We start from the raw sequence: 17,895 nt of genomic DNA, 5'->3' as shown, positions 1-17,895 counted from the left end.
GCGTGGACTACCTGTTGCGATGGGTAGTCTGGCAGGGCTGCACACCTCGGTGTGTAGTCGGTTATTGTGTGAGATCGGGAGACCGGGGTTGGTGGATGATCAGCTGGTTATTTATCGTACTTGTCTTATCTTAATTGCTCGATGAATCGACCCCGTGTTATGTTTTCAAAATCTGTGGTGATCCATTCGGGGATGGTGAGCGGTTGGCTTTAGCAGTACAGATTGGTTGTTCTTTGTTGGGCATGGAGGGAATCGAGTCACCACGCTACCGGCATAGGTGTCAGACGCATGAGTTCTTTAACAGTCATAGTTATCTCTTGTATTCAGTTTTGTACCGTGGTTGTAAAGTGTTAAAGTTATTAATTATAAATGTTCTTTTTTTGTCTATTTGGTCTACTACCTCGGGTGACCGAGATGGTAACACCTTCATACACTGGGATGGTCCTTGGTAAGGCGTCCTGGTGTGCGGGGGCGTTACACCCAGTTACATCGAAACAAAGGCATTGTGAAATCAATGTAATCTAATACCAATATTTCTTGAATAACACCATAATAAAGGCATTTTTCCCAAATAGGCTTTTTATCTTTTGAAGTAGCAAAGTGCATTGCCTCAAATTCAGAACTCACACCACTATTTTGCATTGTGCTCAACTCATCTTGCTCGCGGGTGTAAAAAGTATATCCATTAATGGCAAAGCTGCTGTAAAAGGTGACCCTGGTATTTGGACCTAAACCAAGACGTAGTAACCTAAGAGAGATGTCATCACCAGTTTGATTCTTATACTCTAAGACAATATTCCTAAACCACTCTCCAAACGTCTTCGTATGCTCGTTTGCAATCCACTTCTCGGTCTTGTTTGGGTGATCGTAGTTGAGCTCATCTTTGTGTTGTTGAATATAAGGTTGCACCTCATCTTCGTTGTTTAGCAGATACGTATGTGCTAAATGCAACATTTCACGTGTCACAATTTTTTCAACCCGGTCCCTAATACCTTTTCCGGTCATTCAGTCACTATGATGATTCTTAGGAACGCCAATCAACTCCTCAGGGGAGAGATGAGCGTAACAATATGAAAGAGCTTCGTCTAAAATAGCGCGTTCAACAATACAACCTTCCAGACGATACCGATTAGATGTATAGTCCTTGTAGACTTTCATCAATCTTTCGAAAGGATACTGGTATCTCAAGTACACGGGCCCAAGGTACAAAATCTCCCTAACCAAGTGAATGGTCAGATGAATCATGATAGTGAAGAAAGAGGGTGGAAAATACATTTCCAACTGACAAAGAGAGGTTACAACGAGATCCTGCAATGAATCCGTGTCATCGGGATCGATGACTTTCTCGCATATGGACTGGAAGAAGAGACAGAATCTAGTTATAGCATATCTTACCTTTTGAAGTAAAATGGAACGAATAGCCACAGGTAGTAATTGTTGCATCAAAGTGTGACAATCATGTGATTTTAACCTGGTGAGTTTTAGGTCTTGCATCGACACTAGGATTTTGATGTTCGACGAATAACCATGTGGCACTTTAATTCCATTCAAGCATGCACATAACTCTTTTTTCTCATTCCGTGAAAGGGTATAAGCTACTGGCGGTAAAAATGTACGATTACCTCTCTTCTGTGGTGCCAACTCTAGCCTAATACCCATCATTTTCATATTTTCCCTAGCTGCGGCGTTATCCTTTGTTTTACCGGGAACATTCAGAAGGGTATTGATAATATTATCACAGACATTTTTCTCAATGTGCATGAAATCGAGGCAATGCTTGACCTCCAGGTCAGGCCAATATGGAAGTTTATCAAAAAATATGGATCTTTTCTTATACCCACGAGTAGACAATTTAGAGCCGCTCTTCTTGTAATACTACCGTTTTATGAGTCTCTGGGTACTCTATCGAGTGGGCCTTACTCTGTTGAGTAAGGGTGTTTTGCGTTTAGAATAGTTTCTGACCTGTAGGGTTCTCGATCGAGTAGGCTTGGTACTCGATCGAGTAGAGGGCACTCGATCGAGTACGTTAGTTACTCGATCGAGTAGCTCGGTTTACGGGTGATGTTTTGTCGGGTTTTCTTAATAACACGGATTAGTATTTAAACCTTTCCGTCAACTTCATAATACACTTTTACAAACCTCATCACATTGAAAAAGAGATTCAAGTTACGTTCTTCGCATTCATCCGTGTTATTGACAAATCCCGGGGTTCGAGTGGTCGGATTGCATCATTCTTTACATCTTTGTGATCCTTGCGTCGAGGGTAAGATCTACGTACCGAATTTGTTATATTTAATTAAGTTTCGTTAAACCCTAATTTTGGGAATTGGGGATTTGTGGTAGTGTTGTGTAATTAGTGATATATGTGATATTGTGTTAGGCGGAGAATTCGTAGAGGAGGCTTTTTGATGCGACCATAATTGGCGCATATTTAGCCCCCGAATTACCATTGTTTCCATGCTTTTTAGTGCCTATTTGGGTCATTTCTTATCTTTAGTTCTTTGTTTTGCATATTCTTTGAGATTTTGATCCCTTGGTAGGAAAGGAGTAAGAATCTTGCATTTTCATGGCAAAACAAGGCTAAATTGATCATATTCAATGACCAAGCATCAAGGAGAGACAAGACTAGAAGGCCTTTGTACATAGCATAGTAGAAGAGCATTGTTGAGGAAAGGATCCTTGAGTCCCCAAGGAAATCCCCAAGGAATTCATGAAGAAAAGGGAAGAAAAAGAAGAAGGAAAGCTGCTGAACTACAATCCGAACGGATTGTAGAGAATCCGTCCGTCCTCGCCAGTCCGAGCGTCCTCACCAGGAATCCGCTCGGATTCCCCATGCCCAGTCCGAGCGTCTTGTTCCTTGATCTGCTCGGATCGTCCATCCTAGATCCGGCCGTCCCGACTCCCAGCCGCACGGATCACAGCACAGCACAGTTTCGTTCTTCAAGCTACGAAATGGAGAAGCCCTTCTCTCGGATAATCCCGGAGGCTCCTTGCTCAACTTAAAAAGTGTAATTACTAGTTTAGCCCTTAGTTAACCCTAATGCATCCTCCCTAATTTTCACTATAAATACCCCATTAGTCTAATTAGAGGAGCATGTTCTTCTTATCAATAATTAGAGTAGTTAATATCAATCAAATCTCTCTTCAATATTGTAATCAAATATTAATCAAGTTTTAATCCAAGTTTTAGTTCTTCAATCTCTCTCTTGTTCTTACTTTATTTTGGGTAATTAGAAGATTATTGGGTTTATTGGGAGATTGACAACCTTCCATCAATCATCAAGTTCTTCTATTATTCTTTGCATTATTATTTTGGAATCATTAGTAGGTATAATCTCTTAATCCCTTTTTAATTATTGCTAATCACTTTCATTTATTCATCATGTTTCATTATGTTAGTATGATTGACAACCTTTCTAGCATGATCAATATGATAATGAGTGAGTAGTCTCTTAGCTAGGGTTTAATGGGTGATTAGGGGAAACCAACATAGGGAATGATTCATGCTTAAATTAATATGCTTTCATATCTTATTTGCTTGCTTGTTTTGATCTTAATATATGCACATGTTATATTTGATGAAATGCTAAGCCTATGAATCCTTGCATTTACTATCATCTTCTATCCTTTCAACTTGACTTGTAAGACATAACCCAACTCGAGTCTTGTTAGACCATGCATGTGTTAAGTAGGGAAGATTAAGTCGACTTGTAGGTGTTGTACAATCCAAGAGATTGGACCCAAACTTTCCTAGGATTGTAAGATATAACCCAACTCAATCCATCACAACAATAATTGCTTGCTTATAATTTGAGAACATGTTTATATGATCATATCCCATGATTCCCCTATGAACCCATGACACCCTAGTGTTTTTAATCAATTGTTTACATCCTTATTTCATCTACCTTGTTAGTTTATTTTCATTGCTATTTTAGTTTAGTGACCTTCTACATCAACCCAATTTGTGACACCCCTAGACACCACTAGTTACAATAGAATCTTCATTTCAATACCCGTCCCTTGGGATCCGACCTTTACTTGCCTCTTTACTAATTGTAGAGTTGTTTGTGAAGTATAAATTGTGTTTTGTGTCGACCATTGACCAACGACCACATATGCTTAATTGTGAACACCAAATGGCTCCGATCAAAAATGGCGCCGTTGCCGGGGACGGTGTTTAATTGATTTAAGATTTCTTTTATTGTTTTTAGTTGTGTCTTTTTCACCTTGGGGAAGTAAAACTCCTCAAGGTTTGTTCTAATTGTTTTCTAGTTATTTGATATTTTGCATGTCTAGAAGGTTACAAAGAGATTTGTTACCTTTTGACCGTGAAATCGAAAGAACCTTGACGAATAATAGGAGACTTGTTAGGAGGAATTTGGGAGGTGTTGGTGAAGTTGTTCAACCCACTAGTGAGTTTGTCAATCCTTTCGCAATAGAAGGAGAAGAGAACCCATTAAACAATACCACACAAAATCCACCTACAATGCCTAAATTCTCGTCACACTCTATACCCACCGAGGAGGATTTACCAAATGGTACTCCTACCCCACAACATCTTACCGGAAACTTTATTGCCAAGTCCGCCTTCATCCAACTAGTTGAGAGGAGCCAATTCGGGGGAATGCCTAGTGAGGACCCTCATTCTCATATGGAAACCTTTTGTGATTATTGTGAAGCTATCTCTCAAACGGGCGTGACTCAAGGCCAAATAAGATGGGTCTTATTTCCTTTTTCGTTAATCGGCACCGCAAAGCAATGGTTGAAGGGCCTTGATAAGGCCACCCTTGGAATAGATTCTTGGAAGAAGCTAGCTCTAGCTTTCTACAAAAAATTCTACCCACCGGAGAAGACTAACATGCTAAGAGCTCAAATTACGGGTTTTAAGCAAAGGGATGAAGAATCTTTGTATGAAGCTTGGGAGCGGTTCAAAGGTATTTGTCGCTCATGTCCTCACCATGGACTTAGCGAATGGTTTTTAGTGCAACAATTTTGGAATGGTTTATATGAAGATTCAAGGAACATTCTCAATATGGGATCAAATGGAATGTTCACCGAAGTTGATGACAATCAAACATGGAACAAGATTGAGGAAATGGCGGTCCATAATTCGCAATATAGTAGGCCTCGTAAGGCTACTAGAGGAGGAAAGTATGAAGTGGACACCGTGACTCAATTAGGTGCTCAACTTAGTGCTCATATTGACACAATCAACTTGAAGTTTGAACAAGCTATGGCTAAACTTGAGGAAAGCTCAAAATTATCAAAGCATCATGTCAATGCCATGACGGCATCCTCATCAATCCCAAGCGGGATATGTGAGAATTGTGGAACCTTGGGTCATGACTCAAGTGAATGTAGGGGAACAACCGAGCAAGTTAATGCTTTCCAAGCTTACAAAAGTGGCACCCCTTATTCAAATTTTTACAATGAAAACACCAAGTTCCATCCAAATCTCTCATACAAAAGCTAAAATGTCCAAAACCCTCAAACAACATACACTCCACCACCCATGAGAAACCAAAATCAAAGACCCTTTTTCAATCAAAACCAAGGCTACCAAAATCAAAATCCATACAATCACCACAATGACCAAAGTTTTGATGTCCAAAAAGCGGTCCTCCAAATGCAAAAGAATCAACAAGAATTTTTCACTCAAATGCAAAAAGATAGCCAAGCAAAAGATACCACCATCAACAACATTCTAGCTCACACCAAGATGTTGGAAACACAATTGACCCAACTAGCATCTTCAAACTCACAAAGACAAAAGGGGCAATTACCACCTCAAGGTAATCCCCCTAGACATGAAACGGTTAGTGCCATTCACTTGAGAAGTGGTACAAGATATGAGGCACCAAAGGAGCAAGTTGAGAATGAAGTTGTGAAAGCTAGTGAGAATGAAGTTGTTGTGCAAAGTCCCAAAGAAGGGGAATCATCAAAAGAAGAAAGTTCAAAGAAAAATGAAGACAAAGCCAAAGAAAAGGAGCCCATTGTGATTAGACTTCCTTTTCCAAGTCGTCAAGCCAAGCCTAAATTTGATGATCAACTTGGAAAGTTCATGGAAATTGTGAAGAACTTAGAAGTCTCAATTCCTTTCACGGAATTAATCAATCACGTTCCGGCCTATGCAAAGTACATGAAAGATATCCTCACAAAGAAGAAGTCAATCCGGAAACTTGAGACTATCGCCTTCACTAAGGTGAGTAGTGCAATTCTTCAAGGGAGTTCACCTCCAAAGTTAAAGGATCCGGGAAGCTTCTCAATACCGTGTACCATTGGCGACACAACGATCAACAAAGCCTTATGTGATCTAGGGGCTAGTGTGAGTGTCATGCCGTACTCGGTAAGTAAAAGGTTGGGAATGGGAGAGCTTAAATGTACCAATATCACTCTTCAAATGGCCGATAGATCGACGAAGACACCGCTAGGGATATGGGAAGATGTCCCCGTGCGAATTGGGAAGTTTTTCATCCCGGTGGACTTTGTCATAGTTGATATGGAGGAAGATTCCAACATTCCAATCATCTTAGGAAGACCTTTCCTACACACCGCGGGTGCGGTGATTGATGTGAAACATGGAGAGCTTACTCTAGAAGTGGGAGATGAAAGCATAACTTTTAATCTTGACAAGACCATGAGAGCTCCTCGTTTGCATGAGCCATGTTTCATGATTGATCATTATAGCCGAAAAGATGAAAAGAAGAAATCGGAACTCCAATGGAGGAAGAAAATTGAAGATGCTCCATTCAAAGAGCAAGTGAATTGTGACAAGGAGAGCTTGCAAAGCTCATCAAAATCAACCAAGGAAGAAGATGATGGCCTCATTGGCCAAGAGAAGAAATTGGGAGAGTTGTCTCCATCCAAGCAAGAGATTTTCAATGATCAACTCAATGAAGTTTGTGGTCTTTGGGACGATGAATTTGAAGGGATCTTTAATCCCTACATTGGGCATGCCATCGATCATGATCAACAACAAGGGCCACGGTCTATTGAGGACCTCTACCACAACAATGAACAAGCTTTTAATTACTTCTTCGAGGTGTTGAGCAACATCAACAACACCTTGAACATGCCCCCTTGACATCTCATCAAGAATGAGAGTTTGGTGGAGTCCTCCCTAAACCACCACTTGTAAATATTTCTAACTCCCTAACTTACATTCAATTTTTGTATTGCATTTTTTGTCATTTTTGGATTTATTTACTTTGATCAAAATAATTGTCATGAAAAGAGAGAAGTGAGGGAGGGACTAATGATTTTAATTGATGTGTAGTGCTTTACCTTAGTGTGGGGATGGCAATTGCCTAGGCTATTCATGCCTTAGTAGTGCCCCCACGATGAAGAACACAAGATTTGAAAGAAAGAAAGAAAGAATGATAAGGGAATGCGTTGGTGCACGGATGGAATCAATCCGTGTACACAAGGACCAATCCGAGCGGATTCACGAGAATCCGCCCGTCTGCGAGAGGATCCGAGCGTCCTGCGAGAAGACGCCCGTCTTGGGCCGAGCTGAAAACTCGCAAATTCTTGATCGTTGAAGAATCCGAGCGGATTTATGGAAAGACGCCCGTCTCACAGAATCCGTCCGTCTTGTTGACAATCCGCCCGTCTTGCAGCTGAAGAAAAACAAAGAAAAATCTCTCTCGGACAAGAATCCGTCCGTCTAAGAAAAATCCGCCCGTCTCATCTCTTGAAGAATCCGAGCGGATTCCCCAGAATCCGCCCGTCTCTAGGCGGGATTTTTGAAAATTTGAAGGTGAAGAATCCGAGCGGATTGCGCCTAATCCGCACGGATTGTCCCTAACGTCCTAATATTGTCGAGTTCTTTAAATACCCACCCCACCTTCATTCATTCATTCATTCACTCATAAACACTACCCATAACATCAAAACCCTCATCCTCTCCATCTCAAAAACAAAAACCCTCAACAAAACTCACCAAAATCAAATCAAACCATCTTTCAAATAACAAATCAATCACTCCATCTTCATTAACAATCAAAACCAAGCACAAAATCTTCACCTTTGAATTGATTTTTGTTCTCATAAAGGCAAAGCCTTTCACCTTCAAAATCGATTTGGGCATTCTACAAATTGAAGATTTTTGATCTTTTTCTTGGTTAGCTCATCAAATGGCAAGAACAAAGGGAGCAACAAAAGCAAAAGCAAAGGCACCAAAGACTACAACTCTCTCTCAAAGGCAAAAAGCTCTACAAATGAAGCAGGCTTTGGCAATGGTGGTATCAACACCAAGCTTGGAAGTGCAACCACCTCAACAAATTTCTATGGAAGCATCACCCTCTACTCCGGTAATTAATCAACTCTTGCATTACCCGGAGGTAACATTCATTTCCGATTCCCATAGAAATACATTTGTCAAGTTTGCTATGAAACAAATTCAATCCACCAAATTCATATGCCAAGATGCTTTAGAGAAGTTGGGTGTTCTTGAACAAACAAGAGTCTTTTTCAATGCCATGGGTTTAAAGAAATTGTTTGAAATGAAGGAAGTAACATACCCCTCCCTTGTCTTGGAATTCTTAAGTTCTTTAAAAGTGACAAAAGTTGAGAATAGGGAAAATATTGAGTTTCGTCTAGCTAACACTAGTAGACGCATTACCTTTCCTAATTGGGTGCAATTTTGGGTCTTAGCGATGAACATAAATTTTATAAGCAATATGGGAAGTATGATCCCGAGCCTCTTTGGGAGGCAATCTCCGGGAAGAAATTTGAGGATTTTAAAGCTTGTCGTGCTCTTTTGGTCCATCATCCGGGCATAAGAATATGGCACAAAGTTGTGGGAAATACCATAATTGCTAGGAAAGACACCAATCATTTCACGGGACTCGATTTTATTCTCCTTGAATCAACTTTGAATATTGGAAGAATTCACACCAAGCCTTACAATTCTTTGAGGCTATTGGTCGATAGATGGCTCCATGTAGATAGTGGGAAGAAGGGTCAAACCGTAATTGTTAATGGCGGCCTTGTCACGGTCCTAGCCAAGCACTTTGATCCTAATTTCAATAAGGATAGCAAGTACAAGGCTAAGGATGGTGGCCATCTTATTGATATGTCCACCTTGATTAACAAGTTTAAGTGGGTTGCTCACAATTCCCTTGATACCAAGTATGGGTGGCTTACAAGTGAGGCTCGATCATTCACTCTACCCGCAAAGATTTGCCGTCTTAGTGTCCACCGGACCAACTATTTACTTCCCCTATCCAAGGAAGCCGAGTACATCATTCAACAACAAAAGGGTGATCATGAAACTCCCTCCTCTTCCATTGTTATACCACCTTACCCCTATGATTATGAAGAGTTCAAACCGCAAGGAGTTGAAATTGGAAAAGATTATGTCACTCTTCTAATGCAAGCCATGCACAAGCAAGCTTATGAAGATCGGAAGAATGCTTATTTGGCTCAATATCCTCCCCTCCTACATCTAGCTAGGCAAGGACTCCTTGATCCATCTTGTCCTTTGCCTAGTTGGGCGGATAGAGAAGCCTTATTTCCGGGTGCATCAAGGGACGTGGTGGAAGGCAATGAGGTTGTTGGAAATGATGAGGAATTTGATGATAACATTGAGGAAGAAGCAAGTGGAGATAAAGAAAGAGATGGTGAAGATGGTGAAGATAATGATGAAGAAGATAGTGATGAGGAAAGTGATGAAGAAAGTGCCAAGGAAAGTGGCAATGTGACCACTTCTCATGAGGGAAGTGATGGTGATAGTAGCATGATGGAAGACTAGCCTTGGAGATTCCTACTCTCCCACGGTTTGTCTATATCTCTTTGTATTTTATTTCATTTTGATCATTGTTGGTTTAGTCCTAGCAACATCAAAGGACTCACACCTCGGTTCCTTTGAGGTGTTCTTTATTGTTCCCATTTTTGAAAATCCAAAATGACAATCTAGTTTCATGCATAGCATAGCATGTGCATGAACTCCCCCATGCTTTGACATTAGCAATAGTGTCTTACTTGGTTTGGGGAAGTTAATGCATACGCAACGGGAGGTAATTTAAATTATCCTCTCCGTCATAACAAAAACCATGCATCATGTAGTGTAGCTTAGTGTAGAATTGCATTTAGTATAGAAATCATGCATCATTCTTGCATAATTTCCATCATTTTGGCCATTGAGGACAATGCCCATATTAGTGTGGGGATGGGAATTCTAACACTTAACTTTTATTCAAAAACCATAAAAATTGAAAAATTTCAAAAAATCATAAAAATTTAAAAATTGAAAAACCAAAAACAAGTTCATTTCCTTTGTATGTATTGTCTTGTATATATTGCGTTTGTTCATCCTTGTTCACTTTGATCGACTACGCCACATCCGAGACATGAGGATATTAAAGACCGCATGGTATGATCTTTCCAATCTCCTTTTTCCTCTCTATGTTAATGACTATGTGGCTTTATTTTGATTGATGCGGTAAAAACAATGTGAACTTAGGACTTGCATTTAGTTTATATGACATGTTAGTTGGTAGAATCATTTGCATTAGGATGTTTATATGTTAGTTGCATCATGGCATGTAGTTTGCATGTTAGAAAATTTTGCGAAACCGTCTATTTGGGAAGCTTGACAAGTGTATATAGGCCCTAGTAGATGCTTTTTCTTCTTAAGACTTTGCTTGTTAGAATACTTGTAAAACACCCTAGAATGTGTCATGCTAGTATCCTTTGACCCATGGTTTAAGGCCGAGTCAAGAGTACCTTGTGGTGTGATAACTCCTTGGCTACCGTTTATTCCAAGGTGACCCTTGAAACCATGCATACTTCTATCATTCATCCATGTTCTACCACATTTTTGTCATCAAAGGGAATGGGCACAAAAAGAAATCAATTTGAGTTCAATGAAATGAAAAGTGAAACAAAGTTTGCAAAATGCATCAAATGAAAAGAGGAGCAAAAATAGAACTCCTAAAAGCTTCAAATACAAGGCACCCTCGTTACTAATTGGGGTGACTTTGAAAATGCCCAAAAGAAATGCAAAAAAATTGTCAAGTATTGAAATGCCAAAAATCAAAAAGAAATGGCAAAGAAAGTGTTCTCAAAAAGTCAAATGCCAAAGAAATTTGGGGGGAAAAACAACAACAAAAGCAAACTCCCAAATGAAACTCAAATATCTATTGATCCCTTTATCCATCGTATCCATTTTTGTGCATGGTAGAGAGGGGACGACCCTTCTTCTTGTCTAGGCAAGAGGGGGAATTCCGCGATCCTCCAGTGTTTCTAACACCATAGGGAGTCTACTCCTGACAAAAACATTTAACGATTGAGGACAAAGGTACCCTAGCTTGACACCTTTTGGAGGTGATTTATTGGTATCCTTCTAGGCTTAAAAGTTTGAACAAATTGCATCTATGAAGGATTGTGTACCCTTGAATTGCTTCCCTTGTAGATAATTTCCGCCACTTAGATGAGGGAGTGGCTATTCTTTTTGTAGATGCATCCATTATGCGTTTTTGTGTGCTTAATGTTTGGATGTGTCGCCATTTTGGCAAGACCCACCTTGCCTTGCAAGGAGGCATCCTACCTCATGGTTGTCTTGTTGTGAGTTGAAGGGGCGGAGTGAGACCCGCTAATTGTCTCATATCGGCTATTATTATTAGGTTAGGTTAGTATTGGTCCTAGTCTTTGTCACCTCTTTACTCGGGACGAGCAAAGGTTCGGTTTAGGGATATTTGATGCGACCATAATTGGCGCATATTTAGCCCCCGAATTACCATTGTTTCCATGCTTTTTAGTGCCTATTTGGGTCATTTCTTATCTTTAGTTCTTTGTTTTGCATATTCTTTGAGATTTTGATCCCTTGGTAGGAAAGGAGTAAGAATCTTGCATTTTCATGGCAAAACAAGGCTAAATTGATCATATTCAATGACCAAGCATCAAGGAGAGACAAGACTAGAAGGCCTTTGTACATAGCATAGTAGAAGAGCATTGTTGAGGAAAGGATCCTTGAGTCCCCAAGGAAATCCCCAAGGAATTCATGAAGAAAAGGGAAGAAAAAGAAGAAGGAAAGTGCTTTGAACTACAATCCGAACGGATTGTAGAGAATCCGTCCGTCCTCGCCCGATCCGAAGCGTCCTCACCAGAATCCGCTCGGATTCCCCATGCCCAGTCCGAGCGTCTTGTTCCTTGATCCGCTCGGATCGTCCATCCCAGATCCGGCCGTCCCGACTCCCGCCGCACGGATCACAAGATAAAGACGATTTCGTTCTTCAAGCTACGAAATGGAGAAGCCCTTCTCTCGGATAATCCCGGAGGCTCCTTGCTCAACTTAAAAAGTGTAATTACTAGTTTAGCCCTTAGTTAACCCTAATGCATCCTCCCTAATTTTCACTATAAATACCCCATTAGTCTAATTAGAGGAGCATGTTCTTCTTATCAATAATTAGAGTAGTTAATATCAATCAAATCTCTCTTCAATATTGTAATCAAATATTAATCAAGTTTTAATCCAAGTTTTAGTTCTTCAATCTCTCTCTTGTTCTTACTTTATTTTGGGTAATTAGAAGATTATTGGGTTTATTGGGAGATTGACAACCTTCCATCAATCATCAAGTTCTTCTATTATTCTTTGCATTATTATTTTGGAATCATTAGTAGGTATAATCTCTTAATCCCTTTTTAATTATTGCTAATTACTTTCATTTATTCATCATGTTTCATTATGTTAGTATGATTGACAACCTTTCTAGCATGATCAATATGATAATGAGTGAGTAGTCTCTTAGCTAGGGTTTAATGGGTGATTAGGAGAAACCAACATGGGGAATGATTCATGCTTAAATTAATATGCTTTCATATCTTATTTGCTTGCTTGTTTTGATCTTAATATATGCACATGTTATATTTGATGAAATGCTAAGCCTATGAATCCTTGCATTTACTATCATCTTCTATCCTTTCAACTTGACTTGTAAGACATAACCCAACTCGAGTCTTGTTAGACCATGCATGTGTTAAGTAGGGAAGATTAAGTCGACTTGTAGCTAGGTGTTGTACAATCCAAGAGATTCGGCTCCGGGACCCAAACTTTCCTAGGATTGTAAGATATAACCCAACTCAATCCATCACAACAATAATTGCTTGCTTATAATTTGAGAACATGTTTATATGATCATATCCCATGATTCCCCTATGAACCCATGACACCCTAGTGTTTTTAATCAATTGTTTACATCCTTATTTCATCTACCTTGTTAGTTTATTTTCATTGCTATTTTAGTTTAGTGACCTTCTACATCAACCCAATTTGTGACACCCCTAGACACCACTAGTTACAATAGAATCTTCATTTCAATACCCGTCCCTTGGGATCCGACCTTTACTTGCCTCTTTACTAATTGTAGAGTTGTTTGTGAAGTATAAATTGTGTTTTGTATCGACCATTGACCAACGACCACATATGCTTAATTGTGAACACCAAATGGCTCCGATCACTTTTTGATATCAGCTGTTAAGATCGTCTGAATGTATTGCATTCCAGGTAGGGTTTCCCTACTCAGTATTAGTCCCATAATGTGTTGGTGATGATTTGTGATTGTTGATTGTTGTCATGCGAGTATTGTGACGGTTGTTGGTTTTGATTGTTGTTTAATGGTTGTGATTGTTTGTCTCTAGTTCTCGAGATGCGTTCTCGGCTGAGTGGAGTCACTTGCGGGAGTGGCTTCACGCCCTAGTTCGCCCTCCGTGGAACCCGCCACGGGAGGGGATGTGCACATTAATGGGACAGGGTTATCGCTCGGTATGATGAGCGGGGATTTGGTGGGTACGGCTGCGGTCCCCCACTTTGGCGGGTCGGGTCCAGGGGATGTCGGTCGGTGACGGAGATTGATTGAAGTTGGTGTGATTGTGTGTGTGACCGTTTGAGCTGTTTGTTTACTGTGTTGCTGGTTTATATAAATTGTGTGATTAGTACTGACCCCGTTTAATGTTTTAAAAACTGTGGTGATCTATTCGGGGGTGGTGAGCAGTTATTGAGCAGGTATGGTATGAAGCGTATGGGATAGCTGGGATGAGTCATCACGTGGCAGTTAGAAGTCTTCCGCTGTGTCAGACGATGTTTTATAGCCTTGATAGTTTTAGCACTAGACCGTCTGAGAATCTTGTATTTCTTTTTATCAGTTTTGGAGTTGGTTTGTAATCACTTTAAACATTATTTACTTTTAAGTATGTTTTGTTATTGTCTTATGATTATCATTGCCTCGGGAAACCGAGATGGTAGCACTTCCATGCCTTAAGTGGTCCTGGTAAGGCACTTGGAGTATGGAGGTGTTACAAAATGGTATCAGAGCGACGATCCTGAAACCTGTAACCAATGAATCCAATGAATATAGGGAGTCAATTAAAATGAACCCGGGGTAAAAGTTGTAGGAGCTAATGCAAAGACTTGGGAGACGTCTTAAAGTCGCAAACTCGCCCTACATTTTTGAACCGGTCACCATGGGGTATGAGTCGGGATCGCTATGTGTTTATCTTGTTAATTGTGTATCTATATAGTGATGTGTGACATGAATTAGTGGATGTACGTATGTGGATAATGGGGAATGTGTAGAAAAGATGGTGATGATGTGATTTCGTATGTTGTTGATTGAAAGCATGTTGCATGATAGTTGGTTTACAATGTTGGTTGGAATTGTTAGAAAAGTGTATGAGAATGATGGGTAATGTGGTGGAAAAAGGAAGTAGTTCATATGTGATATGATTATACATAATTTTGTTTGTGTAATTTTATATAATGATTTCCTATACATGCCTACTATTGTTCATATGTATATGTTGTATGAAGAATGTGGTGGAAATGGATGAATTGATTGGAAAAGATGGAGTGGCAATTGCATGAGAATATGAATTTTGTGATTATGAATATGTTTAAGTGACGAAGTGTATTTGTAATATTGTTGTATTAGTAACATGGAAATAGGATTTGTAATGTATGAGTATGTTTTGTTTACGAAAAGTGATAGAATAAAAGCATGTGGGTAAGTCATGATTGACAAGTTAAATAAATTATTTGCATGATGAATGTTGTTCCTTTTCTTTCGAAAATAGTAACATGTGATTGGGACTACTGGTTTTATGAGTATTGGGTTGTTTTTGTTTACCTTGTTGTCGTTTAAGTTGTTTGGAAGTAAAATCAAGTAGTTGTGTTTTTCGATTATAAAGAGGTTGTCTTTAAACTGTTATAACTTGAGATGTATAAATGATTTTAATGTGATTCCAATTGGAGGTGATAGCTTGTTCTTTTACGATTCTAACGATAGGTCACACGCCTAAAACGACCAAGAAATGAGTGAGTTATGACTGTTTTACGAAAACTGGACAATGCTGAGAATTGCGTAAGGTACTCGATCGAGTAGCCTTGGTACTCGATCGAGTAGGCGGCACTCGATCGAGTACGTTAGTTACTCGATCGAGTAGCCCTGGTGATTTGTTTTACGTGCTTCTGACCTTCACCTACTCGATAGAGTAAGTCCCTTACTCGATCGAGTGGCCAGTACTCGATCTAGTGACCCATGATTCGGGTCATATGCTTATCTTTTGAATTCGTTGCATATTATTTTTAATTCAAAGTGGTTATTTTGCTTCTTTATGCATTGTTTTACATGTATGTTGGTCTTGATACGTAAGTTACCCAATCTTATGGGGTGGTGAGTGGTACCTTATGGCGAGTATGAGTTTGGTGGGAGGAGATGAGCTATATGTGGTTGTGATGAGAAGTGGAAAAAGAAAAAGAACATTGACGAGCTGATTGAGGCATGGCTCAAGTTTTGCGAGACGTGGTAAGTGATATATTTACAATTTTGAGTGATGTAAAGGCAAGTGGATGTGAGTAAGGAGTGATATAAGTGTAAGGAATGTGAGGATAAAGGGTTGACAGGAATGATGTGGATAGTAGCAACTTGAGATGTGTAAGAATTATGGAGGGAGATGGTTAGACTGTGTTGGTTAAGAATATCTGTAATGAAAGGTCGTTGTAGAGGGATGGAGAATGGTGGTCTATAGTGAACTGAGATGGAGACATGCCGCGAGGTGGATTTGTAGACAGTGAGTGAGTTTGGGAGATTTGGTTTATTAAGAGGTGAAACTAATGTGTGATTTCCTTGGGCATTTAACGGCATGCAATGAAATTGTTTGAACAGTGAACGTTGATTTTATGGATAGGTTAGTGGCAAGTGTGAGTGATAGCATAATAAGAGAAGATCCATGGTAAGAAAGAGTGAGATGATATCGACATGAAATAGTGGGATTTGAGCTTTGGCGCAATGAGAAGGTAATCGGAGCACTAACGAATTAGATATAAGTAATAAGGAGTTCAGCTATTAAATGGTATTGTTGAATATGAAGAGAAAAGAAGAGTAAAGAGTAAGCTAAGAAAAGTGTTAACCGGAGTTATGTGATAAAGAAATAAGGAATCGTGGAGATGTGCGATACTATCATGAGGATGTTAGTTAATGGTTATATGGGAGCTTCAGGACAACATGATTAATCATGAGTTACGAGGAATTAAGGGAGTAAGAAGTTGGTGGAGTATTTGCATGATAAGAGATAATTGGTGGAGAGTTAGATGAAAATACGAGTAAGATAGTATTGGGAATGATGTTGATGTAATTTTGTTGGTGAATTTGATGTTAGTTATTTGGAATGTTAACCGAAGATACGAAAGAAACCGTGATGTTTAGAGATGAGTGTAAGAAGCTTGATGTCCGAACGATAGTAGGGTTGAGAAGTTGTCACTAGTGGTGAAGAGTGTTGATAAATAGGGAAGATGGCCATTCTAAAGAGGTTGATTTTGTAGAGACCCGATTGAAATGTATGGTGGTATGGAAGTATAAGATGCGATTAGATGAGGCGGGTGCTAATAGTTGAATAATAATGGTATGGTTATACTCGGCATGAGGTGATGGTTATGTGAATCGGGGAATATGTTATGAGGGGCTTACGAGTTAAGCTCGGGCGACAGGTACCCTTTATCGAGTGGTAACTTACGTGATCAAGATTGACTGGTTGGATGTGATTACGGGTCTGTGATATATATATAAATGTTTGTGTGAGGTTTTGACCTCACAAGAAGTGGTAAGGTGTGATTATTATAAAGTTGTTATTTGAATGTTCTGTAATGCATGTTGGGTACGCTAATCTAATTGAATGATATTCAAAAAGGTAATAATTTGAGCGATATGACTTGACTGGTTATACTTGTATGCATTCATGATATATGTTATTCCGTGATATGGTAAGGGGATGATATTCATGAGGTTATTATCTGTTTAATTCATATAATATGTTGCATTGTGATTTAGTAAAGTGGATTTGAGTAAGTTTTTCTTGTCCGAGAAGTTATGTTGAGTCAGTGTTTATGGGATTGTGTCTGTTGTGATGTCTATCGGTGTGGTTGTGGTGCCTCGGGTGGTGATCCGGGCACGGTATTTAGTGTTGTGATGCGGGTATTTTCGCACTGCGGTGTGGCTGTTCGTGACGGTGTTGCGATGCCTTCACCGGTTGTGGTGAAGTAGGCGGGATGATTATGATTCGAGTTTCGAAAATACATACCAGTTACACATAAATTGTTGTTTTGTTTGATGTTGCTTCCTGTGAGTTTCAGTTTGTACAGATAGACAGCTGTTTTGTTTATTGATGTTTCTTACCAGTTAAGTTCTGGAATGAGGGTAGAGTATGATATGAAAGAGAGTTACATATGTTTTCGTTGTTGTCATGGTATAGTGATATTCTGTTGATGGGACATAGTTGTGAGAAGTCGTTACAGTAATTTTGATCTTGTTTTAAGATGAGGCATCGGTAGTCATAGTCATGGCAAGTGATTCGTAGAACAGGTGTGGTAATGATCTGAAAGCTGCAGGTGGTTCATAA

At 39.6% G+C, this 17,895-nt stretch overlaps 1 non-coding gene across 1 annotated transcript; it reads right to left on the bottom strand.

Annotated features, from left to right (window-relative positions):
* Positions 1-4,861: 4,861 nt before the first annotated feature.
* On the bottom strand, positions 4,862-4,968 carry LOC141589093 (small nucleolar RNA R71). Its single transcript, XR_012520046.1, has one exon. It is a non-coding gene; the product is annotated as a small nucleolar RNA R71 (small nucleolar RNA).
* Positions 4,969-17,895: the final 12,927 nt, after the last annotated feature.

Source organism: Silene latifolia, chromosome 6 (assembly GCF_048544455.1).
Source record: "Silene latifolia isolate original U9 population chromosome 6, ASM4854445v1, whole genome shotgun sequence".
In the NCBI taxonomy this organism is placed as follows: Eukaryota; Viridiplantae; Streptophyta; class Magnoliopsida; order Caryophyllales; family Caryophyllaceae; genus Silene; species Silene latifolia.
Note: the sequence above shows the minus strand (reverse complement) of the source record. Positions and strands in the feature narration are given on the sequence as shown.